Below are 12,462 nucleotides of genomic sequence, written 5' to 3' on the forward strand. Positions count from 1 at the left end.
CATTGAGTAATACAGTATTCATACATTGATAGTTTGCTGAAATACATTATGCATAGGATACACTATATGAACAATGAAATTATAGTCCATCTAGTTTGATATCCAAAGTAGATAAAATTATGAAGGCAATATAAAAGCACAAGCACATACAGTAATGATGACAGAGACCATTTATCAGCTTGTCAAGTAAATTAATAAGTCAGGTGGAACTAAAAGTTGTAGATAAAAACAGTCTTACAAAGAGACAGATACCGTTTCTCCTGGCTGAATTAGAAATAATACTCAGATGTTCAAGGAATGCGAGAATGACCATTGTTGTCCCTCCATTTTCTTTCCATTATGTTAAATAGAACGGGAAAAAGTCATTGCATTTAAAACTGAGTTAATCAGTATAGTCTGCAGAGACTTCATTCAAATCTTAATTCAACATTTCACTTCAAAAAATAACAATTTCTCTACCCAATTTTTATCATAGCTGATAAGAGATATTTTAAGTATTTCACCTCCTGTCACTTAACTATTTTTAGAACAGTTAAAATGTATTTTGTTCCCTCTTGGTATTCACAGTGAGTCTCAGAAGGGCTCAAGTTAGAAGGAACCTCTGACAAATCGTGACCAGGTGGCTTTTTGGTATCTCCAGTGGGGAAAACTCCACAGCCTATCTGTGCAACCTGTGCTTTTACTCTAGACTCCTCTCCCTTGATTCAAGCAGCACAGAGTGATTGCGACGGGTTTGTTAAGTCCACGGAAGTCACAGTCTTCTTTGCCTCCCTCCCCATGCTTTTGTTGTGCTCTGGTGGGGGCCCTCTATGGGCTTCAGGATTTCGGGATATACCTGCTTCAGCATGGGTACTTTGTGGGCTGCAGACTTTGTTAAGAGAGCTGTCTTTGGTGTCTAGAGTACCTCTTCTTCCTCCCCTGACCTTGGTTTTCTCTCTCTTGCTTTTCACATGCAGTTATTGTGCATGTGTTGCCATCTCTGCTGCTCTTCTACTCTGCTCTTTGGTCTCATGCCTATTCTTTAATAGGGTTATCTCATATTTTTGTCCAGTCCCAAGAAGAAAGCATTCTCTGAGCTATTCCTGCCTGCAGTTCCTAGGAAGTGAAGTTAGGCACTTAAACACCTTCTGAAGGTTTGTCTCAGGGTTGCTTCAGGAAACTTAATCCTTAGTAAGAAAGTATGAAGTTATATCCTTAAATGAGCTTTGGTTCACTTAGGACTAGAGAATGCTCCCTTTCATTTCAACAGGGGTTTGCCTCAGTACAAGGAGTAAGCTCAATATATGACCTGTGCTTCTGTTCTTTCAAAATTCTCCATGAAACGTTCTCATTAGTAACTCTATCAAGGGATATTATTGTCCCATTGCTGTTAAACTGAGAGGAGAAGACTGAGAAGTGCCTTTCATCTACTTACAGGTTTCAGTTGTGGACAATAGTGCAGGATGACTCAGACTAGTATTAGGTTTAATCTCTTTGAGCTTCTTTGTTTACTTTTTCCTTATGTACAGCATTAAAAACAAAAACAAAACAAACAAAAAAAATAACCAGAGAAAATCTGAGAAACCCATCTATTTGTTAGTCTAATGGACAATGGATACAAAAATAATGAGAAAATACAGTCACAATTTCATAAAATATTACAGAAGTCAAAATTAGAACAAAAAAATATGTAGATAATACTCTGGATCGAAGACAAAACAAACTTGTTTTTCAATGGCTCTGGGTTACCGTGAACCCACTGTGATATAACTTTTTTAATAGCACCAGAGGTAAGAGAAATTATTCAGAAATCCTGAATTTCTATATGTTGAAAGGGCTATTGCTGCTGCATGAATATAATAACTGTGGCATTCATAATACAGAAGTAGAGAATACGGAACTAGTAAAGCCCCAGAAGTACATGGTGATAAAAGGGTACCACAGTCCAGAGCACTGTAATGTCAAAGGGAAGAATCAAGCCCCTGAAATAGGTACCTATAGCCTTGTGATTAAGGCAGGTTTCTAGAGCACAGCAAGCATGGAGCTTAATCTCTTGTATTTGATGAAGAAATTTAACCTAGGTCTCCCACCTACTGAGAAAGCATTTTATACAAGAATGGTGATTTTTCTCTGCTCTGTTCTTCAAAAGAACTATTCCTGGTTACCAGATAGACAGAAACACATGCACAGTGCCTTAAGAAGGATGTCAGAAGCTTTGGGGAAAGGGATGAGAAGCTTTGTAGTTTGTATTCCATTAAGCTTTTGTTCCCTGTTTCTGTGTGGCTTCATTTTTAAGGACTGGTACTACTATTCCATTGCACTGCACTGGGGTCTGTGGCATATGCACAGTGACAGGGCAGTGGTAGGAGGTACCTTAAAGATGCTTGCTTCAAAAAGACGTTGATATCCATCAGTAATACAGCTCTTTGCCCCATTCTCCTGAAACTGAAAGAGAAGTTCAGGCTTATGGTTAAAATGTGGCCAGAGGAAGGGATGGGAGCCCCTGCCACTGGGAGACTGCCATGTGTAATCTGTGCCCTATTCAGTGGGGAGAGATCACTCACCTCCATTCTGCTGCTTAAAAATCTTGTTGCGCTGAAAAGGGGAAGCAAAAAGCTTAATGTCTCCCTGTCCTTGTGACTGGAGGGAGAGAGGGATGTGGCTCCCTGTTTTCTGCTCCCATAATTATATTGGTGCTTCATCTTTTTTTTTTTTTTTTGTTGTTTGTTTGTTTGTTTGTTTCATGTAGAAAAAGCAGAATTTGAACTGTTTTAATCCGCTATGAAAAATCTTGCTCTCTCTCTTGAATTTCTCTCCTTGTTCTTATTAAATGACGAATGATTTCTTTCCATAGAAGCAAATGTGAAATCTCCCTACGACCATGTACGCAGTCCACCAGTTCTCCTCCTTGTCCCTGTTCCTTTTAAGTAGCTTTTTTGCTTGGATGTATTTTCTCAGAAATAGGAGATGTAGTTTAAGATGCCTCTGAAATTTGAAGAGAAATGTTCTAGGCATTACTTCATGGTGCAAGGAGGTGACCGTGCTGCCTCCTCCAGCAGATGCTGATGCACAGAGCAGAACTTACCAGAGCAGCCCTCAGAGAAAGTAGTAAGAGGTACAAAGTGTTTTGGGGCTCCAGCATAAAAAATGTCACCTAACCATGAAAAGACTGATGCCTCTTCAGGCACATGAAGAAATAGTAACGGGTGAACTGTGGATGCAAATGTTAAACACGGATGTTTGTGGGCACCAGATACATTAAAGGACTGCTGATTTTGTGATGATTTTCAGGACAGTAGATTTGAACTTAGGTATATGGATCCCTTAGGAGCCTGGAACAAAGGGCATAACATATGCAAACAATGTAGCTGACATTTGCCTTGAATGTATGCGCAAAGAAAGGCATAAGAGAAAAGAGCTTGAAATAATTCTACCTGTTTTAAATATTAAGATGCAGGAAGTACATGCTTCATTACTTAAACTTTTATATTATATTTAAGTTTCATTGTATTGTCTCTTTCAAAATGTGGCAGTGTGGAGTAGGAAAAAAATAGGAAGGTTATAGGTGGAAATTCAGGATATATTCCTGTAGCCTAAATCATCTGTGCATAGTTACAAGTCTCTATGACTTGAAGATTAGTGTGTGTCAAAGATACCTAGATGCACAAATACAGGAAGTTGAATGTACTGATTGGTGTAGAAAAACAAATTTATTCTCAGAATTTGCACATTAAAATTTCTGACTATGACGCTCTTACAATATCTGCGTTTGGTTCTTATTGTTTAGCTATGAGACAGGATTGTTAATGCTATGGGTCAGGCAATGGCATGTTGCAGCTCTGAATAGAGAAAGTCTTTGGAATATTGTGAAGCGAAAACCTCAACTAACATATATAAAGTTTCACTTATCTTTGGGTTATGTGTTCCCTGCTTAGGTGATTTGTAATAATTACAAAACAGGTGCTTCTGCCCTTTTCATGTTTCAGGAACAACTAAAACATAAAATTCGAGTCAACACATATACATCACAGAACCCCATTTTGGATCATCTTGTATTATTTCTGTGGTCTCCATCCAGTGGTGGTTCATCAGAGATATGGGTACAAACTATTTAGGTTGGTCATATCTAAAGGAGATCAACTTAGAGAAAGCCCGCAAGTTTTAGTGAAGAGGTACCATGATGGCAAATGACAATTGCACTAAAACAATGACTGAAAAGGGAAATGGCTAAATGTAATGGAATAGAAAATAGCACTGCAGGTGTAATAATGCCTTTGTACTCAGGTGGAAAATTGTGTCCAGGTCTGGAATAATACTATGTGTTTGTGGGCAGGGAAATGAAATGCTGAGAGAAGAAATTGTTTTTATATAAGAAGTAAGTAATTTTGGTGTTATGTTAGATAAGAGATGAATAATGTGATATGGGTAAATCATGATTAGGACTGAGGTGCTTGCTTTTCTTTCTCCTACTGAGAGGAGAACAGCTCTAGAATTTTCTGTGATGACTGAGGGCACTGCATTAAGAGGAAGTACTTGTTTTCACATGATGCATAATCAACCAGTTGCTGAAAAACAGCATTATACCCTCGAGTTTTGTAGGTTTCAAAGTACATGTTGATACAAATAATGAGAAACACCACTGCTGCTGAATATAAGTTCACAAAAAAAAAAAAAAAAAAAAGGAAAAAAAAAGGAAAACTTTCATGCTCCAGTGCAGAGTACGGAGACTAACAAGCAGAAGCCAGGAACATATTTTCCTTCACAAATAAGGGTAGAAAGTAGAAAATGAATTTTCAAAACTCCAGTGGTTACTACATTGTAGAGAAGATTGTTGTAAGTTCCTATGTAAAGATGAACAGGGTTGTGAAGGGCTTTCTGTGCAAGAAGTTATGTAAGCAGGTGATCAGCCTTCAATATATCAGGATACCCACTGAACTTCCTTCAATTGGAAAAAAAAAAACAAACCAAAAAAAACCAAACAATACAACTTCAATTATAGGTTAGCAGTGCTAAGCATTAGCTTTACCTCACCAAAGAGGAAGAAAGAGCTCTTGTGCTGAAGGAAAAAATGATAAATGATGTTCTGATCAGCTGGTTTTAGTAACAGCATTTTATTATTGTCCTCATGTTTGATTAGATCTGCTAAGCCTCAGCATTAATACAAGTAACTTATGAAAACTGAGGGGCTGCCAGAGCTTACAGAATTAACTAGGCAATTTGGCAAACAGAAGAAAGAGGACTGGGACTGTCTCCCAGCTGTCACAGGGCCAGCACTGCTAGTCCTAATACTTCTATTTCAAATGTCCAACAGTCATGAAAAGCACAAATGAAAATGAGATTTAGTGGAGCAAATGTATATATATTTTTTTTCTATAACAACTTCTATCCCTATTTATTTGCATTTTTTTCATTTCTGTCTGTTTTCTTCTTACAGTGAAAGTTATTTATCAAGAACCTTTAATTGTGGTCATCAGGTAAGTTTTTAATATAGAATATTATTCTGTGCTACAGGTTTTAGAGTATTTCAAAACAGTTTAAGCCAGAAATCTCCTTACCAGGGTCTGCCATCTTATCACTGCTCATCACAGTTTCACATTCTCATAGTAATCATTACTGACAAATAACCATGCAAGGGAAAATAATATCCTTTCATAACATTTCCTAGAAGTCCTTAAAGCCCGCTCAGTCTTCATTGTAATGAAACTCTTTGTCCTCTCCAGGTTGTGTAATCCAAAGCTATTCATATAGTTGTATTTCTAGTGAAGGCTTACCTTACTTGCCCATTGGGTATTTCTAGATATGAATGCATTTTTCACTGTAGAGAAAAGGATTTTGCAGTACTTTTTTCCCCAATTATTTATTTATTTGATTATCTTTTCAATATAACTTCTCAGTTTTCTCTGAAAAAGACAAAGAGTACTTTTGATATATAAAGAATATTTTTATAAAGGAATGGCTCACTAAAGTAATTTCAGATGAATAATTAGCCCTTTAAAACAACCTGATATTTTCCCTTGCATTTCTCTCTCTTTTCAGTTTTCATTATCTTCTGAGAAAATTACCACGCTGAATATAAGGTTTGGGAAGCACCAGCATTTTCTTTGTACGTGGAAGATGACAAAAAATGGAATTGCTTTAGAATTACATTGGTTGGTTACATGTTTTTCTCAAATGCTACCTTTTCTTAATTCTCTGGGTGTTTGCAAAAAGAAATGCGTACTTGTTTTATTGTCAACCTACATCTGGATCTTTTTTCTTTTTCCTTTTTTTAATAGATTCTCCAAATCAATTTTCTTCAAGCTTTTCTCAGGATGTGAATAAGAGTAAAACTCTAAATTGCTTTTCATTTATATTGACATCTTCTTTTCTCTCTCAATGGGTGCGCTTCAGTCTCTGAATCTAATCTCCAGGATTTTCATTTGCTCTACACTTCATTACAAATGCTGTTCTGGTAGCCTCTGTATTGTTTTGGAACAAGCCAAAAGTTCCTCACAATAATATAAATCACAGGGAGGTTTTCCTTGATTTCTGAAGGCTGATTATCAAAACATTATCAGTCAACCCCATGTCTGTAAGATGCTTATTTGATTATTTAAAGGATACAGAAAAACAAGAATTTTTTGAGTCGCTTTATTCACGCTAGATACACTCTTCAGTGAGCCATTTTTCTTTCAAAGCTCTTACATGCTATCCAGAGTGTCTTTTCTGAGCCTGGGCACTGCTTTTTCTTAGTTATGTTTACATTTTTTTATGGTATTAGTATGAAACTTGTAATTTCTGCTTTCCTTGGATGTAGGAAGCAAAAAAGAAAACAAAGAACAAACAAACAAAACCCCAAAAAACTATATTATTTTTATTGTTCCTCCCATTAAATTTATTGTTTTAACAAGTGAGTGATTAATTTCAATTTCATAGCTAATCCAATTTTGACCTCAGTGCATTATTTGCTGATATGTAGTGTGATATATTTTAGGAATGTTGATATATAAAAGTTGGTTTGGATGAACTGTCCTTACAGTCCAGCATCCTAACAGAGATGTTTTTATTCCTTAAAAATCAAAGATACAAGAATATTTGCTGGACAATTATGACAAATCTTGCCTGCAGGAAGAAGTTTATCTTCATTAGTTTGTAAAATAGCGTGTGACCAAAGACATAGTGATGCATGGTTTTGCATGTGACTTCATTATGTTATATAGTCCTATTATATTATTTTATACTCATCTGTTTCCCAAACTAGACAATCTCAGTCTTAGCAATCTCTCATCCCAGAAATTGTGCCATGCTCCCTTTTTCATCACATTATTCTACATCTTCCTTATCTCTTTTTCAAATAGATTGCCCATGATTGAGCGCATATTGCACCTGGGGGCACATCACTGATATTATAACACTTTCTGAAAGACAGCCTGTTCCACGATAATATCTTATTCGTTGCTTTGCTATTTTTTTGACCACTGAACTATGGATCTTAATTCCATGGCATTAGGAAAACAGAACCCACCCTCACTTGTTCAAATGGAGGCTTAGGAACTACTGTATCATCTTACAGAGAATTCAACATTTACTCTGTGATTGTATTGCCTGTTTGACTCCGTAGCATTCCTTGTCCTTTCCTTTACCTTAGGATTAATAATATTTTGCAACGTGCTGCTTTGTTCTTCATTTCAGAAGTACATGTCATTAATATAAAATAGCACCTGTTTCCAAACTGTTTGTTAAAGGAGATGGTCAGTGTGGGCAGCATTACCACAGGAATTTGTGATTCAACATTGCCCATCCTAAATTGACTTTGCATTGAGCAGTTCAGGTGTGAAAACCATATTCTACCCAGACACACAGCAGCTCGCCAGAACCTGTTAACCTGGTGAAGCACTTGTATGCCTGGGGCAATTGCCTGGAGATGTCTGAAGGTGTAGATGACAGTGTCAGCCAGAGCATCTGCTTTTCATGTTGCTGTGAGAAGGGACTGCTGGCATGCTGACAACCCAGGAAGGACAGCATTCTTTTTTATTTCTTTTAGTTCAGTGTCTGATATGACATATCCACTTTGATTCGTAACTTTTCAATGCTGCTACAAAGCATGTTCTGTCTCTTCTATCACTTCAATCACTTTTTGAGTGTGAAAACAATCAATTTTTAATGAAAGTAAACATTTTTGTTTTGCAAGAAAATGTAAGAGCAAAATTATTTATTCCCATGCTTCTTAAAAGAAAATTCTGTGTGTGTTTCTTTATATGTGTAAGAATTCCAGTGTTTGCCTTATTCATCTTAATTTTTGTTTCAAAGAAGTAAAATCATGCTATTTTTTTAGGGACTATATATGTTAAGGTTTTTGCAATGCTGCAATGAATGCTGTTAACAAAAGCCAACAATGGTCTGAGTTTCTAGGAAATGTATTTTCATCTCCATGCGTGGTTGCTCAATACTAGGTATTTTCCACTTGTTACTACTATTCATCCTAAAGATAGTTCTGTTAGTTTTGACATCTCATTCTTGTAAGTGCAATTCTGAGTCAATGGGTCTTAACATCCTATGGAATGATATGGAGCGGTTTGACATACTTGCCGATTTCTGCAGTCAAGCTTAAGAGACACCCTTCAGTCATGCATTTTCTTGGATGTCAGAAATGAACACCTAGCTTTGACATCCATGTCTGTGAAAGAAGAGAACAGTTTGCACTGGCTCACAGAACTAAAATTCTGCCTTTGTGTTTAGTGGATTTCATTTACAGACACTGTTTGTCATGCTGAAAGATCTCAATTCTAAATTCCTCAAAAGGAGTAGAGTAGGTAATTTTGCTTTGTAGATCAAGGGTAAAAAAATAAAGAAAAAAAAATCTATATCAAGAACTGATCGTGATTAGCTTTCTAGTTTCACTTGCAAATAACAAGGTCAAAACAGTGTCATGAAAATGGTCAAGAGTTCTTCCACATTTGCACTCCTTGAATTTACAGGATGTGCATCATATTTTCTGAGGCTGACATTTGTGTGGGTCTGGATAAATATCTCTGACATACTGATGTAAATCTGATTTTTTTTTCCCTGTAAAATTAGTAGCTGTTTAAGGATATTCAACCAAAAAATTATAGTTTCTACAGTGTTTCCATGATCTAGATTTCTCTGCTTCATCTTGCAATGTTTCATGATGAAAAATGAATCAAATTTTAAAATGCACAAAAAATGGAACTGAAATATTTGAGAGGAGGACCAATTAGAATTTGTTATTGTTGTTTGTTTGTTTGTTTGTTTTGTTTTTCATTTGACACCCATAGAAAAGTCCAAAAGAGTAAATGATGAGTAGCAGGACTTCTAATCACTCCTTGGTGACTTTTAGCTGGGAGGAATGTTCTGAGTGCTGGGGAGAGAGGTCAGTCTTACACTGCCACAATGACATTTTGGAATCAGTTTGATGAGCATTCCTCCATTTCATTTTGCCATGAGTCATTCTGGCAATGCAGTACTGCATCTGGTGATCCATCCTCTCTGACATTACGGAGACCACATTATAGGTACCCTTTCTTTGATTCCATTAATTAAATATAGTTGCAGACCAAATTTTATAATACAATTTATTTTTTCCCTGAGTTTAATGGTGAGCTAGGTGTTAAATGTTAAATCCTTCTGATATTATTTTCAGTTTGTATTAAAATTCAGGTGAAAAGATTAACCTATCTGCCTCTACACTCCAGTGGGATTCTTATTATTCAGATTTATTCATTAGAAGACTTGCAATTCATGTTTGCTCTATTTGCTTTCATTAAATGTTTGGCATTAAATGCCTTCCTATTTCATTGCTGACTAAAAAATAAATAATAATTTTTAAAAAGTGCTGTGATATAAAATTAACATATCCTGATCAGTATAAACGATAGTTTTGGGGTTTTGTTTTGATTGTTGTTTTTATAAATAGAGAGTAGTGAGGAATAAACAATAATAGGCAAATCCTTTTTAAAAAAAATTTGGGAGAATTCATGGTCATCAAAGAGTAAATCTCTTCTTATGGAAACAAATACAACACAGATGAATCATTTGTATTTCTAAATACTGAAATTATACACTTTTTCATTCATTAAGCAAGATTACAAAAACATAGTTAATTTAAAGTCATGTAAATGCATTCTGATTCTTTCACAGGCAGTGTAACAGACGCGACTCCCAGTATGCTGAATACCAACTTGCTCATTCCCTCTATGAAACAGTTTAAAAAATCAAGCAAAACTGTAAGGGGAAAAAAATACACATATTGCTCCCACATTTCAAGGTCAAAGTCTAATTCCCTGAAAGTCACTTAGAATGTTGTTCCCTTAATTTGGTCTTACTGTTGCCCTGTAGGGCAGCACACGTGCCAGGGTAGCTGGCTTCTCTGGGGCTGCCAGGAATACTATGAGACTGTGTGCTCAGGTGCTCTGTGCTTCTACTGAGGTTAATCTTTAACCAAACGTGCACTCACAGCTTTCAGGTTTGAATTTGGCTGCTTTGTGGGATTCACCTTGAGGCAGGCTCCAGGTCTCCCTTTTTAGTGGGATAGTGTGACTGCTGGGACCAGCAAACTGGCTTAGTGTCCCTGTGAAGTTCTGGGTGACTGATTTTTAAAGTTCTTTACATGCCCTGCTGTCTGTCTCCAGCACAACTTCTGTCAGAGGCTGGCTGTCCTTGGAAGAACCCTATTTCTCCCACTGTGAGGGAAGGCAGGATTTGTTGGCAGTCTAACTCCAGAATATGGACAAGATGTATGCCTTGATCCCCAGGCCACTCTGCTACCAGCAATTTCTCGTGTCACTTGGCAGTAGTTACAAAGACAGCCTCTTCCTCATCTTACCTGGTCCTGAATCTGAAACCTGGAGCAGATCCACTGTCAATGGAAAAAAAAAACAAAATCATTTCAGTGATGATGCTACTTGTAATATCTGACTTCATCAGCCCAGAAGGCTCAGAGATTTTGGTAATCTAGCACCATCAGTATGCATCACCATATCATTTTCTCCTGTCCTCCACAGCCTCATAGAGGCTGTCAGTCTAATTAGATGTCCCCAGTCAATCACAGACCATGCTTGAACTCCAAGGGCCAGCCAGTGCACTCAGATAAACCACTGCTGTTCAGTGAATACATATGGGGCTAAGTTTGAAATGCTGTTCAGGAAGAAGAGACAAATTGAGGTGAAGCTGCTTAACCCCTATTAGCTCCCCAGCAATCATCAAGCCATGTTTGTTCTCACAAAACACAGGTCAAGCCATTTCTAAACAGCTTTAAGAAAATAACCCACTACGTACAGGGAACAGGCAGCCCATGAATGCAGCCTGGGGATGTGATGCCTGAGCCAGGGTTTATCCTAATGCTCTCAGGTTTAACCAGCACTAACACGGGTGGGCTAGAACTCTTTCTTTGGAGCTCATATTTCTGTAACCCTCTGCCCTGGTGCTTTCTCGTATTGACTCACTCACTGGTGAGATATATGTAGGGGCACTGGTGTCAAAAGACTTTGAACTGCTCTGCCAGAGCGAGGAAGGCAGTAATGAATTAGTAGCATTAATGAAGGGCAGGAAAATGGCATTTGACCCCTCCCCAACCCCAGAATAGTCATTAATATTAATAGGAGTCTCCCCTGTGCCCTGTGCCTCTATGTGCAGAGAGCGTGCTTAGGGGAAGTATGTGAGGTACCAAGACAGTGCTCCTCAGAGTGACTGCGGTCAGCTTCAATCACTCAGATTTATTACCATCAGATCAAAGGTCACTGCAAATAGAAAATCTCTATTAATTACTTTATGTTCGCAACAATCATTGCCAACTCCGCTAGCTCAATAGCACAAACCCAGAAAGGCCTGCTAAAATGAGGATCTGCTGTTAAATGAAAATCATTTAAAAAGCAATTATAAAAATACTTTAAAAATAGCACTGTTCACACTTTTGTATAATTAAATGAGAAGAAACAGTCCTTAGATTCTCTAAGTGTATGTGCAAGGTAGGTCAAATATTTTGGTTGCATGGTTTGTGTTACCGCTTATTTGTTCTCCTTAAACAAGGTTGAGAAAAGGTCCTGAAGTAGTGATTACGAAAACAGAAGTCTGCTGGCCAGAGGTAATTATTCAAGTTGCATACTGTGCTATTATTTCCTAGGAAAATTCACATGTGAAAACACAAGCTTTCTTAAATATCAATGGAGTCTCAGTTATTGTCTGTAACAGCTGATTGTGCTGACACGTGGATCAGGAAACAAGTGACAGTTTCACTGTGTAATCTTATGCCTACTATAAACAGTAATTCCTGAGGAGCACAAATATTTGCTTTGAACTTATTGATCAGAAGTCACGAGAGACATTAATGCAGATCCTAAAGACTTGTATATTAGCTCCAATTCAGTCTTATGTCAATATTAAGTAAGTGCTGAGTTGTTGCCTTTTTTGTTTTAATAGTTATATTGGCATCCTTGGCAAAGTGTATTATTATTCATACTTATGTGTAATTTATGTAATTTTTGAGGA

The 12,462-nt window shown here is 37.1% G+C and overlaps 1 long non-coding RNA gene across 1 annotated transcript in view; it reads left to right on the plus strand.

The window, feature by feature from the left end:
- The window catches only part of LOC107311359, a 57,673-nt gene extending 48,842 nt beyond the window's left edge, over positions 1-8,831 (plus strand). The window contains exons 7-8 of the long non-coding RNA XR_001554018.2: positions 5,414-5,453; positions 6,016-8,831. This is a non-coding gene — a long non-coding RNA (uncharacterized LOC107311359). The remainder of the gene's footprint in view (positions 1-5,413; positions 5,454-6,015) is intronic.
- Positions 8,832-12,462: the final 3,631 nt, after the last annotated feature.

Source organism: Coturnix japonica, chromosome 3, assembly GCF_001577835.2.
Source record: "Coturnix japonica isolate 7356 chromosome 3, Coturnix japonica 2.1, whole genome shotgun sequence".
Classification (NCBI taxonomy): domain Eukaryota; kingdom Metazoa; phylum Chordata; class Aves; order Galliformes; family Phasianidae; genus Coturnix; species Coturnix japonica.